Source organism: Antechinus flavipes, chromosome 2, assembly GCF_016432865.1.
Source record: "Antechinus flavipes isolate AdamAnt ecotype Samford, QLD, Australia chromosome 2, AdamAnt_v2, whole genome shotgun sequence".
Lineage (NCBI taxonomy): Eukaryota > Metazoa > Chordata > Mammalia > Dasyuromorphia > Dasyuridae > Antechinus > Antechinus flavipes.
Window position 1 is genome coordinate 259,602,817 of NC_067399.1, and position 22,082 is coordinate 259,624,898.

A 22,082-nucleotide genomic window follows, 5' to 3' on the forward strand; every position below is an offset into this window, starting at 1 on the left:
AATTTAAACTGAAATCTGTTGTAACTTCCACCTATTGTTTCTACTGCTTTTAGAGGCCAAGAAGAACAAGTTTAATTCCCTTTCCAGAAGATAATTTTTTAAATATCTGATGACCGATACCATGTCTCTATCTACTGATATCTGGTTTATTTTTTTCCCTCATTCATAGTTGCCAATCTATTTTCCAAGTCAACTTTCTTTTTCTGGCTATTAGCTTTAAAAATAAATATTAATTTAATTAATATTTATAATCAGTTAATAATTTATGAATTAATATTTCTATATCATGATAATAAGACACAAGAAGCAATAACAGAAAGGAAAATTTCATCCTAAATAACTACAAAATACATAAAATATCTGGGGATCAACCTACCAAAGCACACAAAAGATTCAGTTACAATTTAAATAATGAGAAGAATATTCATTGTTCATCGATACACCATACTAACATGCTAAAAATAAGAATAATACCAAAATTATTTACTTTTAATGATATAGCATTCAAATTACCAAGGGGGTACTTTTAAAAAACTTCATAAAAGGATAAAATTCATTTAGAAAAACAATATCAAGGGAAATGATAAAAAGTAGTAGTAACAAAAGGGAAATGTATTCTAAAGCAGCAGTCATCAAAGTCATCTAGTATTGGTTCAAAAATAAAGCAGTCCCTGGGACAGATTAGATATGAAAAAATCAGAAGTAATAATAATTCAGTGTTTGATAAAGTAGAAAACATAGATTATCTAGAAAAAAAAAAACTCCCTATCTGATAAAAACTAGTGGGAAAGTTGGAGAGCAGTTTAGGGCTGAGATCAACATCTTATACCATATTTCACAGTATGTTCTAAATATACATATGACCTTAATATTAAAGATTTTATTATTGTTAAAAATTAGAAGAGAAACAGGTCATATGCCTCTCATAGCTAAGGATTGGAGTCATATTCTTAACCAAACAAGAAATAGAGAAAATTACAAAAGATAAAACAGATAACTGATTACTTAAAACTGAAAAACTTTTGCACAGATAACATTAATGGATTTAGAAATGATTGAATGGAGAAAGAATTTTTGTATCAGATTTCTCTGATAAGGGTTTGGCATCTAAGATATATAAAAAAATTAATAATTAAATTTGAGACTAATAGTCATTCCCCAGTACATTAAGTGCTCAAAGGATATGAACAACGATACTCAAAAGAATTGCAAAGTATTCACAACTATGTAAAAGAATACTCAAATTCACTAAGAGTGAGAGAAATAAAAATGAAAACAATATTGAAGTTCCACCTCACACCCTACAGATTGGCAAAAAAATTTTAAATGGCAATAGACATTGTTGAAGTTCAAGAATGATAAATACACTAATAAATTGATGGTGTGGCTCTGAAATGATATAATCATTTTGGAAAACAATACAGAATTACACAAATGACTAAACTGTCCTGCACTTTGAACCAGAGTCTTCATTACTTGGCTTATACCTCGAGGAAGCCATCTCTAAAAAGAAGGTCCTCATATTCCAAAATATTAGTAGCAGTTATCACTGTAGTGGAAACAAAGTAGATATACAACAATTAAGGAATGGATGAGCAAATTATGGTATGTGAATGTAATAGAATATTACTATGCTATAAGAAATTATATAAGTGAAGTAATACAGAGTAAAATAAAAAAATATACATAGTAACTACAAAAGTAAAAACAAAAAAGAAATGGGAAGAACAGCTACACACCAGAATATCAAAAAGTAAATGTAACAAAATTATAAAGATCTAGCAGGACTGAAATGAAGATATATGAGAGGATACTCCAAATGCACCTACTCATAGAGGTGGGAGGGAAGTCTGAACTTATTCAATGCAATGATCAGTTGTGATGATTTTTTTTCTCTCTCTAAAAAATACTTATATTTTTTAGAAGGGATGGCTCTCAAGAAAGACAAGAGGGAGAGATATTTGAGATAATATGATATAAGAAACAAACAATCTCAATAAAAACATATATAAAGAAGAATCTTTTTTTGTCTAGATTGTCTGAAAACCACAATCAAAACAAAGAACTCGGGCTTCATATTTCAAGAAATATTAAAACTGTCCAGATCTCTTAAAACCAGATGGCAAAGTGGAAACTGAAAGAATTCATGGCAACCTCATGAAAGAAACCTCCAAATGAAAACTCCCAAGAATATCATAATCAAAATCTGGAGCTTCAGAGTTAACAAAAAATATGAAAAGCAATCAAAAAGAAAGAATTCAAGTACAAAGGAGCCACTGTTAGAATTATACACAATTGCTCAGCTACCAGTATAAAGAGTAAAGCACTTAGGAGACCATATTCCAAGAAGCCAAAGAATACATGTTTGCATCAAAAATAATTAACTCAGCAAAATTGAGTACACTTTTTAGGGAGAAAATGTTGGAATCCTTACAAAGTGTTAAGTCATTAGAGTTGATAGAGACAATAATTATCTAATTTAGCATAGTTCGGTATGATTGAGGAGATGTTATGGACCAGAACTTGAAACAAGATACTAAGTAGAACTGATAGAAACAATACTTGTGTTCACACCTTTAGAGCTCATAAAAGCAAGCCAGAGAGCACTCTGGAAGGAAACCCATAATCCCCCTCTCGGATCCCACAATCCCAGTCTCGGAGAAGGAGCATAAATAGAGCTTCAGTGAGCCAGTTAAGTCAGTTCAGGAGAAGCCCTCTCTCGGAGGCACAGCCAGATTCATTCATCCTACTGTGGTGGCTGGCCTCCTGCACTTCCCCCACTGAGACTAAAGCTGGTCTGAAAGGCTCTCCAGAAAGCTGCCCAGCCCCAGGCAAGGAGACAAGACTCAGAAGGAGCACTCTGGGAGACTGAGAGCTAGAAGCCCTCTCTCAGGGGCAAGACAGATTCATTCCATCTTCCACCTTTGTGCTGGTTGGAGGCTGAAGGGAGCAGAGGCAAAGGACTAGTGGCAAGAGCTCTTTGAACCAAGGAGAGAGAAGGCCTCCAGAAAACTAGCTGAGCCCCAAGTGAAGGAGATAAGATTTTGGAAGAGACAATAAAAGACTGTACTTTAATCCCTGGCTGCATTTGGGGTGATTATTGATCTAAACTGATACTAAGCTGCCTCCAGAAAACCTCCCCAAGAAACCTGCTCCTAGAGAGAACCATTATATTATAAAAAAGAAGAGAAAGGAAAAAATGAACCTTTAACAAAACAGAAAACTGTCAAGAATTCCTGATGAAAAGACCAGAGCTATGCAAACTCTGAAGTGCTAATAATAGTCAAGAAAAACATGAAAAAGTTAACAAAAACAAACACTTATAAGGTCTAAACAAGAACAAACTGCTTAGATTCTAATATGAGAAGATAATACATGTACTTGAAAGCAGAGACTGAGGGAAAGAACCAAGATGAAGGAGTAATAGGAAGAAATACAGCAAGGTCCTTTCCCCCAAAACAACAAAAACAAAAATAAATGTTCCTCCAATTAATCTATAATCACAGTAGACCACATCCTAATGGAGAAATCCAGGGAAAAGTCACAATGAGTTATTTTTCTAGCCCAGGACAGCATATGGAAACAGACAGAGATCAATGGACAAACTAGGAGTTTGAACCTTATTTTTATCCCTGGTCACATAGGTGCTGTTATCTTTTGATGATCTTTTAAAAGAATGGAAAGAGGGTAAAAGAAAAATACAATAGAGAAGTGTTGTGGCCGTAATCCCACACAAGGGGAGTATACAAACAAGGGGAATGTATGTCTTTAAGGAGGACTGGTACTTCTGGTGTGAAATTTTACTGACCCCTTTTCAGAAGTGCTCATCCACCTTTGCTGTCCATTTGGCATTCAACTCTCACCTGTGACTCCAAAAAGCTGTACCATATATATTGGCCATACCCTGACAAAACTGCATTGGCAGTTGGACTGCAGGTTAACAATCACTGACAGGTCTCAAATCCATCAAGGAGTTAGGAAGATGTCTCCCTCAGCCATGTGAAGACTTGAATGGGAATATGAGAACAATTTATTCTAACAGTCATAAAGGCGGCTGAAGCAGGCACTGTGGAGTGCTTAGGATTTGGTCAGACATTGAAGATGCCAAGGTTTTCCCCTGTATCCTGACTTTTGTCTTGTCACTGGACTTCAATGACTCTGGAAGAAAAAGTGGGGCTGATACTTTGAGCAACTTGAATATAATTCACATGCAAGTTATCACCTGGTGATATCTCTGATCCTCTAGGAGAATAAAGGATAAACAACAAACAAGGAGGAAAGGGTCATGGGAGGTGCTGACACCAGAATCTCATTTTCATCTGAATTGGTCTAAGAAGGAAAGAATATACACATAGTTGAGTACAAAAATACATTTCACTCAGTGATGAACAAGAAAGGAAAGAAGAGAAGAGGAAAATTAGAGGAAGGTTAGATTATAGTACTTGAGCAAGTAGATAGCACAATGGATAGAGTGCCAGGCCTGGAATCAGGAAAACTCCTCTTCCTGAGTTCAAATCTGGCCTCAGAAACATACTAGCTGTGTGACCCTGGGAAAGTCACTTAACCCTGTGTGCCTCGGTTTCCTTATCTGAAAAATGAATTGAAGAAGGAAGCCACTCCAGTGCTTTTGCCAAGAAAATCCCAAATTGGGTCAGAAAGTCAGAAACATTACTGAAAAACAATAACAAATATTAAAAGAAAAATTAGATCCAAGCAAAACAAACTGCAAATAAGAATGTAAAAAAAAAAAAAAAACCATTCATAGCTCTTTTTGCAATGGCAAAGATTGGAAACTGAGTGAAATAGACAGGTGAAGCTTTTTCAAGATGTCTATGAGACTAGGCCTAAGACGTGATCCCTATTCCCAGAGGTCTGCAGAGCCAGAAGATCAGGTCTTGGGTTCAGGTTGCAGGAAATCACATGACCTCTAGGCCTAGGGGTCTCTATAGGCAAGACCCTAGGTCAGTGACAGGAAATTATGTGACCCACAGGAAGCAGACAACATTGGTGACCATTGGTCAACGATGGTTGTTACTTCCTTTTAGTCTATCCAATGAAGAGATACGTGGGTCTTTTGCTATTTAACTAGCTTTCCTTCTTCCAGCTTGTCAAGTGGATGAGCACATGTTGGGAGCTGACATGTCTCTCAGGTGTGTCTGGGCCTTTCCCTGCAAGGACTAAACAAATGCTCTTTGTACCTAAAGATGTCTCTGATTAGTTAATTTGGGAAAGGGGGGGTGTCTAGCATCCATCCCACAAAAAAACTGAAGAAATGCCCATCAATTGGGGAATGGCTAAACAGATTATATAGTGTGTAAGTGTGATAAAATACTATTGTGCTTTAAGAAATGATCAAGGGAATAGTTTGAGAAACCTTGTAAGATTATATGAACTGATGCAGAATATAAGCACTACTAGGAAAACAATGTATACAATGACAATATTGTAAAGACATAACAATTTTGAAAGACTTAGGAAGAATCATGATAAACCATATTAACTACCTCCTTCTAGAAATTTTTCTTATTTTTTGGACATGTCCACTGTAGAATTTTGTTTTGTTACATTTGTAACATGTTTTTGTTTTTGTTTTTTTTTCCAGGAATTTGGGTGGAGGAAGACAACAAATTTTTGCTGATTTAAAAAATGAAATTTGATTTAAAAAAAAAAAAAGGACTTGTTTTTCTATCTATATTTTCATCACTCAGTGCAGAATTTTATACAAAGTAAGTGCATTCATTATACTAGTGGCACAAGCCAATCATGCACACTAAATGTTATTTCAATTACTTGCTTCCCTTTACTTCTGTAAAGAGAATTTCATAGCTGAATCCATGTAAGTTCTAAGGATGTCTTGGCAGATTCACACTGAAATATTTTGTAATTCCTCAACCTGACATTTAAAAGACTACAAAATCTAGTTTCTACCCACTTTTCAATTTTTTTCCACATTAGACTTATTCATGTCCTCTACATTCTAGACAAACAGGCTTTAGCTATTCCCTGACTTCAGCATGCCATCTCTTCAGATATCTGACATTACATCCAAATGGAATGCACTCCCCTTCCCACATCCTCTCCCCGCCCCCATCCCCTAGAATCCTGAGCTTTTTTCAAGGCCCAACTCAAGAGCCATCTTCTAGAAGAAGCCTTTTCTGAACACCCACTTGCTATAGCCTCTCCCACCTGAGATTGTTTTGCAAATTTTTATCTGTGTATATGCTATAGTCCCTTAAGATAAAGAAAGCTCCTCTGAGGAAGAGACTTTCATTTTGATTCTGGGTCATCTGAGACTAGCACTATACCCTTGCTTATGGTAAGTGCATAATGAACGTTTAAAAGATTTGAAAAGGAGATCAAAAAAACAAAAAAGAAAAGGATACCAAAAAAATGTAGTACCCTATTAGTTCAACATTAGCCTCTATATCCTATTATGCTGATAGTGTCTATTATTTATTTCACTATGGCAACTAAACTTTTTGGAAAATCTATGGATTAACCTAAGTCCTTTTGTAGGGAAGAGATGGCACTTAATTCTTCAGAAATATTGCAAGTTTTCACACATTAAGTGAAAATATAATACTCTTAAAAGAAATATCAATATACTATAGAAATGTTATAATTACACCAATAAATGAAAAAAATCAAACTTAAAATTGATACTTTATCTTTGATTCAAATGATTATTTGAAGATAAAACAAAAGTTTTAAAAGCCACAATGAATCATTTATCTTCTCTTCATTTCCTAAGCTTTTTGTTGATTTAGTCATAACTTTGTTATTCAAATGTGGTTATGGGGCTGACAAAATTCCAAATTTAAAATGACTTTAAAGTAATAGTACAGGATAATTTCAATTCCTGACAGGTTATTATAACTAATTTATTTTGTCAGCAATTAGAAATTTCCTATCATTCCCTTATGTTACACAATCTAGAGCTTGATTCTAGATTGTCAGATAATGTTCTCTGATCTCTACTCCAATCTTATATATGAAGTAGCAAGGATTGATAAACATAAATATTAATGTGACACACAAGGAAGCTTGTCTGGAAAACTTCACCTTCTTCTCCCTTGGGATTATCCCTTCCTTTCATTCACTTAAATCTTCCACTGTCATTATCACTGCCTCTGTTAACTCTTACATGCCATGGTACCAGGCAGACATCTGAGGTTCTTTTTCCCACATTCAGCGTGAACTATAGAGGATGGCTATCTAAAAAGTACAAGACCTATGTGTTAATTTATTTTGCTTAATTATACTTATTACAAGGAAGGCGGCCTTCTATGGAGCAAGAGAAAGTTCAGGGGTAATAACAGTGATGAAGAAAAAAGAAGAGAGCAATCAAACATTTTAAAAATACACAGAAGAGAACAAAAGAAAGTTCAGAAAGGCACACAGACAAGCAGGAGAGCTTTGTTACTATTACTTTAAATTTAATACAAACATTAAAAAGCAAACTGTGAATAATACAAGTTCACAGTTTCTTCCTTGTACACTGAACTGTTCAAGTTTGTTGATGTCTATTAAGTTCATTATAAAAAGGGGAAAAGGACTTTTATAAAAGTGTGACAATTAAATAATCAGCTCAACAACAAACATTTAATAGGCACTAACTATATACCAATCAATAGGCTAAGAATTAGGATACCGAAAAATACAAATAAAAAAAAGCAAAATCAGGCTTAAAAAGCTGATTCATAAAGAAATCTGAAGCTTCTAAGGGGCAAAGGTGAATAGGAAGAGTATTCTAGGCATGGAAGGCCAGTGCAAAGGCAATGGACAGGAGATAGAATATGCATGGCATGTGAGGAACAGAAATAGACTAATAAGTCAAACCATCAAGTATGTGGACAAAAGTAATATGAAAGAAGATTAGAAAAGGGCCATCATTTCTAAAATTATATAGAGAGAATTGACTCAAATTTATAAGAACACAAGTATTTTCCAATTGATAAATGGTCAAAAGATATGTGTAATGTTCTCCTGTAAAATATAATATTCTCTGGGAGCAGGTTTCTTGAGGGGCTTCTGAGAGCAGCCTTCATTTCAGTTCAGTGTAATCACCCCAAATGCAGCCAGATAGTAAAGTCCAAAATCCTTTATTGTCTCCTTCAAAATCTTATCTCCTTCACTTGGGGTTCGGCGAGCTTCCAGATCTTGGTTTCAGTGTTCTCCACAGGACAGTCTGCCACCATTTCTCTGTCTTCCTTTGTTCTGCCCAACTGCCGTCTCTGGCTTGTGAATCTCCCGAAGTCAAACCTGGTTGAGACTTCTAGCTTACATATCCTCTCTTAAAGGTGTGAATCTTATGGAACTGTAGTAAGTACTAAGTACATCTAGAGAACTGTTAAACACCCTGCTAAACAACCATTGTCTCTATCAATTCCACTGATTTAGCACCTTGTAAGAATTCTAACAGATATGAACAGACAATTTTCAGATAATTAAAGCCTTTTCTAATCATATGAAGAAATGCTCTAAATCATTATTGATTAGAGAAATGCAAATTAAGACAACTTCACATTTCTCAGATTGGCTAAAATGACAAGAAAAGATAATGATAAGTCTTAGAGGGAATGGGAGAAAACCGAGACACTAATGCATTGTTGGTGGAGTTGTAATATGATCCAACCATTCTGGAGAGCAATCTGCAACTATTCCCAAAGAGCTACAAAACTCTTTGGTCCAGCAGTGTCTCTTCTGGTCTGTATCACAAAGAGATAATAAAAGAGAGAAAAGGACTCTATATAGGCAAAAATGTTTGTAGAAGCCCTTTTTGTAGTGGCAAGGAACTAGAAATTGAGTGAAGATTCATAAATTGGGGAGCGGCTGAATAAGTTATGGTAAATGAATGTAAAGGAATATTATTGTTCTGTAAGAAATGATGAGTAGGCCGATTTCAGAAAAACCTGTACTTACATGAACTGATGCTAAGTGAGCAGAACCAAGAACATTGTACACAGTAACAACAAGATTATGTAATGATAGGTTCTTTTCAACAATGAGGTGGCGATTCCAATATACTTGGGATGGAAAATACCATCCCCATCCAGAGAAAGAACTGTAAAGACTGAATGTGGGGAGGCGGCTAGGTGGCATCACCCCTGAAATCAGGAGAGCCTGAGTTTAAGTCTGACCTCAGACACTTAAACTTCCTAGCTATGAGACCCTGGGCAAGTCACTTAACCTCAACTGCCTCAGCAAAAAAAAAGAGGGGGGGAAAGAGAGAGAGAGACTGAAAGTGGATGAAAGCATAGTATTTTCACCTTTGTTGTTGTTTGTTTACTTTTTTTTTCTCTCATGTTTTTTCCCTTTTAATATGATTTTTCTTGTACAAGATGATGAATATGGAAATGTTTAGAAGAAGAGGTATTTAACCTCTATCGGATAGCTTGCTATTTGGGGGAGAGAGGAGGAGAGAAAAGAGAACTCAATACCAAACCAAAAGTTTACATTTGATCCTAGGGCTAATAAGGAGCCACTGGTGCAAGGAGATAATTTGGTCAGGCCTACACTTTAAGAAAATCACTTTGGCAGTTATATAGAGGGTATATTAGTGTGGGAAGAGACCTATAAACCACAGGGAAATCAATAAGGACAGGATCTAGGCAAGTTGGAATAAAGGTCTAAACCAGGATAGTAGTTGTGTAAGTGAAGAGAAAAGAACATAGGCAAGAGATATGGTGAAAGGAAAGGTAAGATTTGGCAGAATATATGAGATAAGTGAGAAGTTGAGGATGACACCAAGCTGTAAACTTGGGTTACTAGAAGGATGGTGGTAAAGAGTATTAGGAAAGTTAGGAAAAAATCTAGATCTAGGAGGATAATGAATTCTGTTTTGAATATAATAAATTTGAAATGCCTATGAAACAAGTATAAGGGTTAAAAAAATGAGGAAATTATACATTGGTTTGACAAGTGATGCTTCTTAACTCTAGACAGAATGGGAAAGAAAACAGCTTCTAGGTTACATAACCAATAATAGAAAAAAACTACACATTTTCTCTGGTCCCTATTGCCTCCAAAAAAATCCCCACCAAAACATATGCCAGACATGTAGGACAATTTCAGCTGAATCCACAAGATTGAAAAAAGACCACTGTCAAGATAAACGACTTATAAATTAACATTAGAGAATACTAAACCCTCTGACCCCTATTCCTAACCCTATATGCCTCCATGCCTGTGCCAGGGATACACACAAACTGACCTATCAGTCTGTGCTAAGGACCCAAAAGGGCAATCCCCTCCTGCTATAAAAAAATGACAGCACAACTCACTCTGCAAGTTAGACATCATTTCTTCCAAATCAAATGAGGAAGAGGGGAAGAAGAAGCTTAGTACTATAACTGGAGCAATCCCAAGTCATGGGGCTCCAAGGCTCCAGGAATGCCCTTCTCTAACCCTGCAAAGCCTGGCAAATACTGATTTTAGCCCAGCCAGAAAAGGAAAGAATTGAGATTGGAAGCTGGGGTAAGAGGATCAGTTTTTTCCTTTAGGAAGGTACTGACTGAGCCCAGTGAAAACATAAATGTCCCAACAAGGGAGAAGGCTGAGATAACTTTGAAGTTCAATCTCACTGAATGATGTTGCCACCATCAAGGAAGAGTATTCAGAAAAGGAATGATGGGCTATATGGGAAAATGGCTGAAACACCAAAGATTTCAAAAAGGAAAAATGTTAAGACTCTAAAGCATAAAATATAAATTAATCTGAGAAATTCTTTAAAAATAGAAAGAAGAATGAATATTAAACGCCCCCCAAAAATACAAAATTCTTTCAAGGAATGTTACAACTCAGAGCAAAGTGAACCAATGCCTGATGAAACCCCAAGAGAAGACTCCTCAGGTCTTCTGCAGAAAAACAAAGCAAAACATTACTTCAAAAACAGAGATTAAATTGAATAACTCCAAAGAAAAACAATAAATTCTTAAAGTTTAGAGAAAAAATAACTTTTACACAAAAGGAAGGAAATTTTAAACTTCAAAACACCCGCCAAATATCATAGAAGAAAATAAAATACATTCTAAAAAATAAAAAAGCTCCAGATACAATTCAAAATTATATACTTGGAAAATCTAAGCCCAAACATCAATGAAAAAAGACAAGCATTCAAAAAGAAGACATTCCTAAAAAAAGAGAGAGAGAGAGTACACAAGAGCAAGAACAAACATGTTCAAGTACTCCAAGTAAACACATTTAATTATCAAGAAGAGAATAAGTAATAAAATAAATTACTCCATGTCTGGAAGTTAATTTTTTTTTTTTTTTTAAGAAAGAGAAAGAATGAGAAGAACTAAGGTGAAGATGTCAATAAAAGGAATATGAATAGCTTTTTTATTTCCTCAGAAGTCACAACTTCACAATGTGAGATGTCCATTTCATTTCCAGTTCTGAATTATGCTTCAAAATAAACATATCTAATCTGGCAAGAACACTAGGCAAATATAAACGATTTCTGGATCACCTACTATTTTAGCCTTTTCACACATTGTTTTTTTCTATTAGGAAAATAAATACTGGAATGATGTATTAGGAAATACTGCCCTCTAGTGATATCAACAATTGACTTTTTAAAAGCCACCAAAAAATAATGGACTAAAAATAGATAAGGAAGAAAAAGAAACAATAAACTCAATAACCAACGTTCAATAAACCAATTTCATAAAAATACTTAAAGAAAAACTTCCTGTTTGACAAAAACTTTTGAGAAAATAGAAAATAATTTAGCAGAAATTAGGGTGAAAGCAACATCTCCTATTAGCACATATAATATGCTCAAAACTAATATACAATCAGGTCATACCATTAAAAAAATTAGGAAAAACCCAAACCAGGTAGCTTTCACAGCGATGAGTACAGGTAAAGTTCTTAACCAAATAAAGAATAGATGTAATCACAAAAGACAATGTAGATATTTGAAATGGAAAAGTTTTCATACTTGCAAAATCAATGCTAATCCTCAAGGAGGATAAGACAGGAAAATACCAATTTGAAAAAAAAAAAAAAACTGCATCAAAACTTTGATAATGATCTGATAATCAAGATACATACAGGAAATTAAATATATATATAAATATTCCCCAATGGATAAGTGGCCAAAGGACATGAACAAATAATTATCAAAAGAACTACAAGCTATTAACAAACACAAAAAGACTCCTCTAAATCAGTATCAATAAGAAAATATACATTAAAACAATTCCTCACATTCTGCAAACTGGAAAGAATGACCAATAGTGCACCCAGTTGATTGTTAGAAAAGATATGGAAAAATAAGAATACTGATACTATAAATAATTGATGGCCAAACATTCTGAAAAAGCAATTTGGAAAAGTAACATTCATATCTGTTTACAAACTATCCCACTTTTTTTTTTTGGTCGGGTCAGTCATGTCTGATTCTTCATGACCCCATTTGGAGTTTTCTTAGCAAAGGGAATTTGATATTTTGTAAACTACAGATGAAGAAACAGAGACAAACAGGAGTAAGTGACTTTTCCAGCATCACACAGTATCTGAAACAGAATTTGAATTCATGAAGATTAGACCAGTACTCTATCCCCAATATTACCTAGCTATAAACATCCTACTACAAGGCATTTACTCCAAGGTAAGTCTAAGATAGAAAGCCTCAAGATACTTAGAGCAGCATGTCTTCCTGAAGTAAAAAATTAGAAGCAAAAAAGATAACTACTAACTGGGGAATAACTAAAGAAATTATTGTACATGATTATAATGTTATTGCATTACAAGAAACTATGAATATGAAGAATACAGGAAACTAAGATTTCTATAAACCGATGCAGAATAAAGTAAGCAGAACTAAGAAAACAACAAACATAATAATTTTAACAAGGTAAATGGAAAGAACAAAAGAAAATGAAAAAGAAATTGAAGACTGTATAGTTATAATGACTGAGCCTATCTCCAAAGAAATGAGAAAATTCAACTCTCTTCCTTCTTTGAAGAATTGGGAGGTAATGAGTTTGGAATACTGCAAATACTATCAAATTAGTTAATGTATTGCATTATTTTCTTTTCTTTTTAGAAAATTTTTGCTAATATTTTATTTTTAACATTAGAGAGATGAGTCACTGGGGAAGAATTTTTTTAAAAGGATCGATTTTAAAATAAAGATAATATAAAAACAAAAGAAGTTAACAAAAAATCTTAGAAGGATAAATAAATAACAGAAAGGACACCAAAACAAGACACCACATTAAAACCTGTAATCATCATTCCTATAACTTTTTATTTGTACAAAACAAGCTGACAAAACCTTTCTATAATATTGTTCATGTACTAAATGCACTAAACTCTCTTAAAGGTGAAATCAAATTATAATGTGCATTTTAGCTTGGTCTAACATCTCCTACTCCATAGGGAAGAATATTATAGAAGGCGTTCTGTATATGTCAATACTTCAGTAGATTCTTGAGCTCATCAGAATTTGGGTATTCCCACTATTCATTCAACAAGCATCCATTAAGCATTGATAATGTCCCGAGCACTAGTGCTAGATGCTGGAAATACAGAACAAAAATAAATAACTTCTGCTTTCATTCTACTGGGGGAAAAGCATATACCTATACAACTCAGTATCTATGATATCATTAATTTGAATTTCTCTCCAACAAAATGCAGATCACAAAGCAACCATGATTGCTCAACATATGTAACTTTTCTCCACCTATTCCCACTATGACTTGTTACAGTGGACCCAACCACTGTGCTTTGGTCTTCCTCCATCTAGAAAGAAGCAAAAGGCAATAATATTAAAAGCACACAAGATCTTTATACAAGCCAAAATCACTAACCTCAAAAACAAGATGAATAGAAACAACTTAAGTTGTCCAAGTCTCCTTGAAGAAAATGACAAATCAAAATATCTCAACACCATAATGCCAAAAATAATATAAGAAAACTTCCCTCAACTTCAAAACACAGAAAATATAGCACTGATCAGAACAACAAGTGATCCAAAGTTTATGTCATTAAAAAGTCAGTGCTAAGGGAGAGGCAATATGGCAGATGGGGCCAGACTGGCCTCATGATGGAAGTGGTTCTATGATGGAACTGGAAAAGAAGCTAGAAATACTAAGAGACAGAAACAAGGAGGAAGTACATTTCAACCTGGAAGAATGATGACCAAATAGCAAGTTTGGCTAAAACATAGCACGTATGAAGGGAGGTAAAAGGTAGACTGAAGTCAGATTGTAAAGGATTTTAAATACAATTGGAGAAGATTATATTTCATCCTAGCGGCAATATAGAGCCACAAGCAGCTCTTTATAGGCTACTGATATGGTTAGACTTATGCCTTAGAAACAATTTGAAAGTTGCCTAGAATATAGATTAAAGAAGACACTCTTCTTTCCAACAATGAGGTGATTCAGGCCAGTCCCAATGGCCTTGTGATAAAGAGTGCCATCTGTATCCAGAAAGAAGACTGTGGGGACTGAGTGTGGATCACAGCATAGTATTTTCACTTTTTTTTTTTTTTTTAGTTATTGTTTGTTTGCATTTTGTTTTCTTTCTCATTTTTCTTTCTTGTTGATCTGATTTTTCTTGTGCACCATAATTGTGGAAATATGTATAGAAGAAGTGCTTATATTTAACATATATTTGATTACTTGCCATATAGGGGAGAGGGTGAGGGGAAGATAAGGGACAGGAAAAAATTTGGAACATAAGGTTTTGCAAGAATGAATGTTGAAAATTATCTATGCATATGTTTTGAAAATAAAAAAGTTTTAATAGGAAAAAAAAAAAAAAAGAGGAAGAGAGAGAGTCTTGAAGCAGGAAGACCAATTAAAGAAAGTATTCCAGTAACCTAGGCGAGATAATAAGGGCCCAAATTAGGGTGATGGCTATGTGGATGGAGAAAAGAGGAAATAAAGGAAATATGTTGTAGAAGAAGAACTGGAATTACATGGAATAAAGGAATAAAGAATCAAAGATTACTCTCAGTTCATGAATTTGAATGTCTTGAAGGAATGGTACTACAGAAGTAGATAAGGTTAGGAAAGGGGGGTAAGGTCCTTAGAATATATTGAGCTTGAAATATCTATAGGACATTCAGAAATGATGTAATGAGTAACTCAGGAGACTAGGGCTGGTTATAAAGTTCTTAAAGCACAAAGATGATAATTGAATCTATGGAAAATGATGAGATCATCAAGGTACCATACAGAAAGAAGAACCAAAGGCTCCAGAACAAAAACTTAAGGAATATACAATGAGGGGACAGGACATAGATAATCTAACAAAGCAGCCTGACAAATGACCTGAGAGACAAGAAGATGCCCAAGAGAGCATATTGTCACAAAAATCAAAAAAGGTAAAAATGTACAGAAGGAAGAGATGGTCAGCATTGTTAAATACTACAAAGGGATTAAAAAGGACAATAATTGAGAGGGGGAAAAAAAGCAATCAGATTTAGCAGTTTCCAAAAAGCAATCCAACTCATTTTTATTACTATGTTGTTTTTAATTCACTGCCCTTCTGCAGTTCCAGGTAGAGGATAGGAAAAAGAATGTTAGTTTTAGAGTCAGAGGATCTGAATTCAAATAAAGTTCTGTCCCTTACCTATCTATGTGTCTTGGGCAAAAGCTAAAATGTGAAAGGACTAGATTAGATGGAAGATGTTGCCTTGGATGCTTCTCACTCCCATTTGGAAATTACACAGATTTTTCTGATAAATCTTAAGGCTGTGACTAATCAGGTAGCCTTTTATTAGGAATCATCTTAGCCTTGCCTGGAGCCACATTATGATATCAACCCTGCCTTTGAGTTAAAGCAATAAAGCCATGCAAAGATGCAAATGTTGCCAGGGATTATTAAGAAATTGAGCTATTACAAACCATTAATACGTTATCTTGAAATAATATATCTAATTAAGTACCTCTAAATCTTCATCAGAGTGCTGTGGAGATATACTGTGAAGAAAATAGTCAAAAAACACTGGAGCATAAGATCCTGTCTTAAAGGTGGTTCTTTGAAGCTTTCAGCATTATGAGAGGAAAAGGGCAAGAAATGGGAGAACACTGACAGAGAAAGAGAGGGAAAACCTAACAATTTTGCTGTGACATAACAAGTATAATCTTCAGTCCTCCATGACTAGCAAGCAGTTTTCTGAATATAAGAGACATAATCACACATTTCTATCATTGGTCTCTCCCAAAAAACACTTACTTGTGAAAAGGTGATAGATCTCTAACAGCTGTGCAATCTCTTCTGTTACTCTACAAAATAATAATAACAACAACAGAGAAGTCAGTATCGGCACACTTCAGAATACAGAATCAAAACCCCAGTTTGGTACTAATAAAAAATAAGCAATATAAACCCACTGCCTGTGAGGAAACCAAATTATCACTCTTTGCTGATGATATGATGGTATACTTAGAGAACCCCAGAGAGTCTACTAAAAGGTTATTAGAAACAATCCACACCTTTAGCAAAGTTGCAGGATACAAAATAAACCCACATAAGTCATCAGCATTCTTATATATCACTAAAAAAAACCCAACAGTTAGAGTTACAAAGAGAAATTCCATTTAAAGTAACTATTGATTTATAAAATATTTAGGAATTATTTGCCAAGGGAAAATCAGAAACTTTATGAGCAAAACTACAAAACACTTTCTATACAAATTAAGTCTGATCTAACCAACTAGAAAAATATTAAATGCTCTTGGATTGGGCGAGCAAATATAATAAAGATGACAATGCTACCTAAACTAATCTATTTATTTAGTGCTATACCAATCAGACTCCCAAAAAACAATTTTAATGACCTAGAAAAAATAGCAACAAAGTTCATATGGAAAAAAAAAAAAAAAAAAGGTCAAGAATTTCAAGGGAATTAATGAAAAAAAAAAAAAATCAAATGAAGGTGGCCTAGCTGTACTAGATCCAAAATTATATTATAAAGCAGCAGTTACCAAAACCATCTAGTACTGGCTAAGAAATAGACTAGTTGATCAATGGAATAGGTTAGGTTCAAAGGACAAAACAGCCAATAACTTTAATAATCTAGTGGTTGACAAATCCAAAAATCCCCGTTTTGGGGATAAGAACTCATTATTTGACAAAAATTGCTGGGAAAATTGGAAATTAGTATGGTAGAAACTAGGCACTGACCCACACTTAACACCATACACCAAGATAAGGTCAAAATGGGTTCATGACCTTGGCATAAAGAATGAGATTATAAATAAATTGGAAGAGCATAGGATAGTTTACCTCTCAGACCTGTGGAAGAAGAAGGAATTTATGACCAAAGAAGAACTAGAGATCATTACTGATTACAAAAAAGAAATTTTTGATTATATCAAATTGAAAAGTTTTTGTACAAACAAAACTAATGCAGACAATTTTAGAAGGGAAATAATAAACTGGGAAAACATTTTTATAGTCAAAGGTTCTGATAGAACCAGGAGATCATTATATACCTCAACAACGATATTGTATGAGGATATATTCTGATGGAAGTGGGTTTCTTCGACAAAGAGATCTAACTCAGTTTCAATTGATCAAGGATGGACAGAAGCAGCTATACCCAAAGAAAGAACCCTGGGAAATGAATATAAACTGCTTGCATTTTTGTTTTTCTTCCTGGGTTATTTATACCTTCTGAATCCAAATTTCCCTGTGCAACAAGAGAACTGTTTGGTTCTGCACACACATATTGTATCTAGGATATACTGTAATCTATTTAATATATATAGGACTGCATGCCATCTGGGGGAGGGGATGGAGGGAAGGAAGGGAAAAATCGGAACAGAAGCGAGTGCAAGGGATAAAGTTGTAAAAAATTACCCTGGAATGGGTTCTGTCAATAAAAAGTTATTATAAAAAAAAAAAGGTTCTGATAAAGGCCTCATTTCCAAAATATATAGAGAATTGACTCTAATTTATAAGAAATCAAGCCATTCTCCAATTGATAAATGGTCAAAGGATATGAATAGACAATTCTCAGACAAAGAAATTAAAACTATTTCTAGCCATATGAAAATATGCTCCAAGTCATTATTAATCAGAGAAATGCAAATTAAAACAACTCTGAGATACCACTACACACCTGTCAGATTGGCTAGAGTGACAGGGAAAGATAATACGGAATGTTGGAGGGGATGTAGGAAAACAGGGACACTAATACATTGTTGGTGGAATTGTGAATACATCCAGCCATTCAGGAAAGCAATCTGGAATTATGCTCAAAAAGTTATCAAACTGTGCATACCCTTTGATCCAGCAGTGTTTCTACTAGGCTTATACCCCAGAGAGATACTAAAGAAGGGAAAGGGACCTGTATATGCCAAAATGTTTGTGGCAGCCCTATTTGTAGTGGCTAGAAAATGGAAAATGAATGGATGCCCATCAATTGGAGAATGGTTGGGTAAATTGTGGTATATGAATGTTATGGAATATTATTGTTCTGTAAGAAATGACCAGCAGGATGAATACAGAGAAGCTTGGAGAGACTTACATGAATTGATGCTAAGTGAAATGAGCAGAACCAGGAGATCATTATATACCTCAACAACGATACTGTTTGAGGATGTATTCTGATGGAAGTGGATCTCTTCAAAGAGATCTAATTCAGTTTCAATTGATCAAGGATGGACAGAAGCAGCTACACCCAAAGAAAGAACACTGGGAAATGAATGTAAACTGTTTGCATTTTTGTTTTTCTTCCCAGGTTATTTTTTACCTTTTGAATCCAATTCTTCCTGTGCAACAAGAGAACTGTTCGGTTCTACACACATATATTGTATCTAGGATATACGGTGACATATTCAACATGTATAGGACAGCTTGCTATCTGGGGGAGGGGGTGAAGGGAGGGAGGGGAAAAGTCGGAACAGAAGTAAGTGCAAGGGATAATGTTGTAAAAAAATTACCCAGGTATGGGTTCTGTCAATAAAAAGTTATAATAAAATAAACCATTGCCTGGAAGGTAGTACTATCTTCCTTACCCCTGTTCTCAGCTCTGATAATGCTTAATGCCACTAAGGTCATTTAAGCCTAAGTGATGGAAAGCTTATCCAAACTTAACACACTGTCTACCCCAGTGTTCTTTCTTCTGCAGACAGCCAATCTATTAGAGAGTATTCACTGAGTGGGCTAAATACAGAAAATATTCTCCTCTTTTACATTTAAATTTATATTTCAGATACTTCTCAGTATTCCTTCCCTTGGTGATATCAATGATCCTATTAGTTCTGGAGGGGAAAATGGGACCGTCACATGGTGAAAATGAGGGTTAATCCACAAATAATTCTACAGCTATCTACACGTCAAGAGGTCTAGATAAAGCCCCCAAGCATTTTTAAGGAAGATATTGGCAAGAGTTACACAAAATGAGCATGCATTAGTGGATTAAAGTTTGATTTATTAGGAGTAACCAGATCTATAAACCTACAGAAACTTTTTTTAATTAAAGTTTTCTATTTTTCAAAACATATGCATGGACAATTCTTCAACATTAACCCTTGCAAAACCCTGTGTTCCAGTTCCCTCCTCTTCCCCCATGCCTTCCTCTAGATGGCAAGTAGTCTAACATATGTTAAACATGGTAGAAATATATGTTAATTCTAATATGTATACAATTATCATGCCACACAAGAAAAAAAAAAGAGAGAAGCTAAATAAAATGCAAGCAAACAACAAAGAGTGAAAATGCTATGTTGTGAACCACACTCAGTTCCCACAGTCCTCTCTTTGGCTGTAGATGGCTCTCTTCATCACTGAACAAATGGAATTGGTTTGAATCATCTCATTGTTGAAGAGAGCCACGTCTATCAGAATTGATAATCGTATAATCTTGTTGCTGTCGTGTAAAATGATCTCCTGGTTCTGCTTATTTCACTTAGCATCAGTTCATGTAAGTTTCTCAAGGCTTCTCTGAAGCCATCCTGTTGGAAGTGCATCCTGAAGTCTTGCAGAATAATATTCCATAACATTCATATACCATATTTTATTCAGCCATTCCCCAAGTGATGGGCCACTACAAAAAGGAGTGCCACAAACATTTTTGCATGTGTGGGTCCCTTTCCCTTCTTTAAGATCTCTTTGGGATATAAACCCAGAAAAACACTGCTGGCTCAAAGGGTATGCACAGTTTGATAACTTTTTGAGCATAGTTCTAAATTGCTCTCCAAAATGGTTGGATCTGTTCACAGTTCCACCAACAATGTATCAGTGTCTCAGTTTTCCTATATCCCTTCCAATATTTTTCGTTATCTTTTCCTGTCATCTAATTCAATCTGAGAGGTGTGTAGTAGTATCTTAAGAGTTGTCTTAATTTGTATTTCTCTGATCAATAGTGATTTGGAGCACCTTTTCATATGACTAGAAATAGTTTCAATTTCTTCATCTGAAAATTGTCTAGTCATATCCTTTAACCATTTATCAACTGGAGAATGGCTTGAATTCTCATAAATTCGAGTCAATTCTTTATATATTTTAGAAATGAGGGTTTTATCAGAACCTTTGAATGTAAAAATATTTTCCCAATGCATTGCTTCCCTTTTAATCTTGTCTGCATTAGTTTTGTTTGTACATTTAACTTAATATAATCAAAATTATCTATTTTGTGTTCAATAATGATCTCTAGTTTTTCTTTGGTCATAAATTCCATCCTCCTCCACAAATCTGAGAGGTAAATTATCCTATGTTCTTCTAATTTGTTTATAATATCATTCTTTATGTCTAGATCATTTATGTCTCATCTTGGTATACAGTGTTAGGTCAAGCCACAGAAACTTTAAAATATTCAAGTATGAGATGAATTCCAAAGCTCTTTCTTTAGTATCAACCATCTTATCTAGATACCCTGCCAGAATGTCAAATCCAGGCATTGTACTAAACTCTGGAGATACAAAAAAAGGTTAAAAATAGTACCTGCCTTCAAAGAACTAACAATCTTAACTGGAAAGATAACGTGCAAATATATACAAAGCAAGCTATACAAAGGATAAAAAGGAAAATAAAAGGAAGGCACTGGAATTAGAAGGAGTTTAGGGAAGTCTTCCTGTAGGAGGAGGGAGTTTAGTGGGAATAGGATCAATCATCAATCAATAAACATTTATTAAGTGTCTATTATGTATCAGGCACTATTCTGAATGATGAGGATACAAAAAGGCAAAAATAGCATTTGCCACAAGGAGTTCACAATCTAATGGGGAAGACAACAAACAAGCTATGTACATGGAATAAATAGGAAATATGTTACAGAAAAATGGCACTAAATGGCACTGCAAAAGCCTTCCTGTAGAAGACAGGATTTTAGTTGGAGGTTAAAGGAAGTCAGGAAGCAGAGCTAAGGAGAGAGATCATTGTAAGCATAAGGAATAGCCAGAGAAAATGCTCAGAGCTGCAATAAGAGTACCTGGTTCTTGGAACACCAAGGAGGTCGATGTCACTGGACTGAAGAGTATGTGCTGAGGAATAAAGTGTGAGAAGATTGAAAAGGTAGAAGGGGCATAGGTTACAAAGAACTTGGAATGCCAAACAGGATTTTGTATTTGCTCCTGGAGGCAATAGGAAGCCACTAGAGTTTGGAGTAGTGTGACATAATCAGGCTTACCTTTTAGAAAATTACTTTAGTAGCTCAAAGGAGATAGAATACGTAGAGATTTGAGGCAGGCAGATCCACTAGCAAACTGTTGTAGTAATCAAGGTGCAAAGTGATGAGATGTTGGAAAAGTTCAATCAGTAGGCCTTAGCAGCTTGGACATGGGGGAGTGGGAGATTGTGGAGACAAGGATGTTTCCAAGATATTGGAGAATAGTGAGAAGAATGGTGTTGCCCTTCATGGTAATAGGAAAGATAGAAGTGAAGAATAGTTTAGAGGGAAAGATAGAGTTCTTTTGCACACGTTGAATTTAGGATGTCTACTGGACATCTAGTCTGAGATTTCTAAAAGGCAATTGGAGATCCAAAATTAGAGGTCAACAGTTGTTCCACGTCATGTTCAATCTCAGAAATTCCTTTACCTGAGCATAATCTGTTGCCATTCCAGCACTCCCTCAACATTGCAACACCACATTCTGTTCTTTGTCCTAACT

At 34.9% G+C, this 22,082-nt stretch overlaps 1 protein-coding gene across 1 annotated transcript in view; it reads right to left on the minus strand.

Moving 5' to 3' along the window:
- The window catches only part of EXD3 (exonuclease 3'-5' domain containing 3), a 427,068-nt gene that overhangs the window by 398,308 nt on the left and 6,678 nt on the right, over window positions 1–22,082 (minus strand). The window contains exon 2 of the mRNA XM_051976911.1: window positions 16,201–16,250. The gene's annotated coding sequence lies outside the window, so the exon portion shown is untranslated. The remainder of the gene's footprint in view (window positions 1–16,200; window positions 16,251–22,082) is intronic.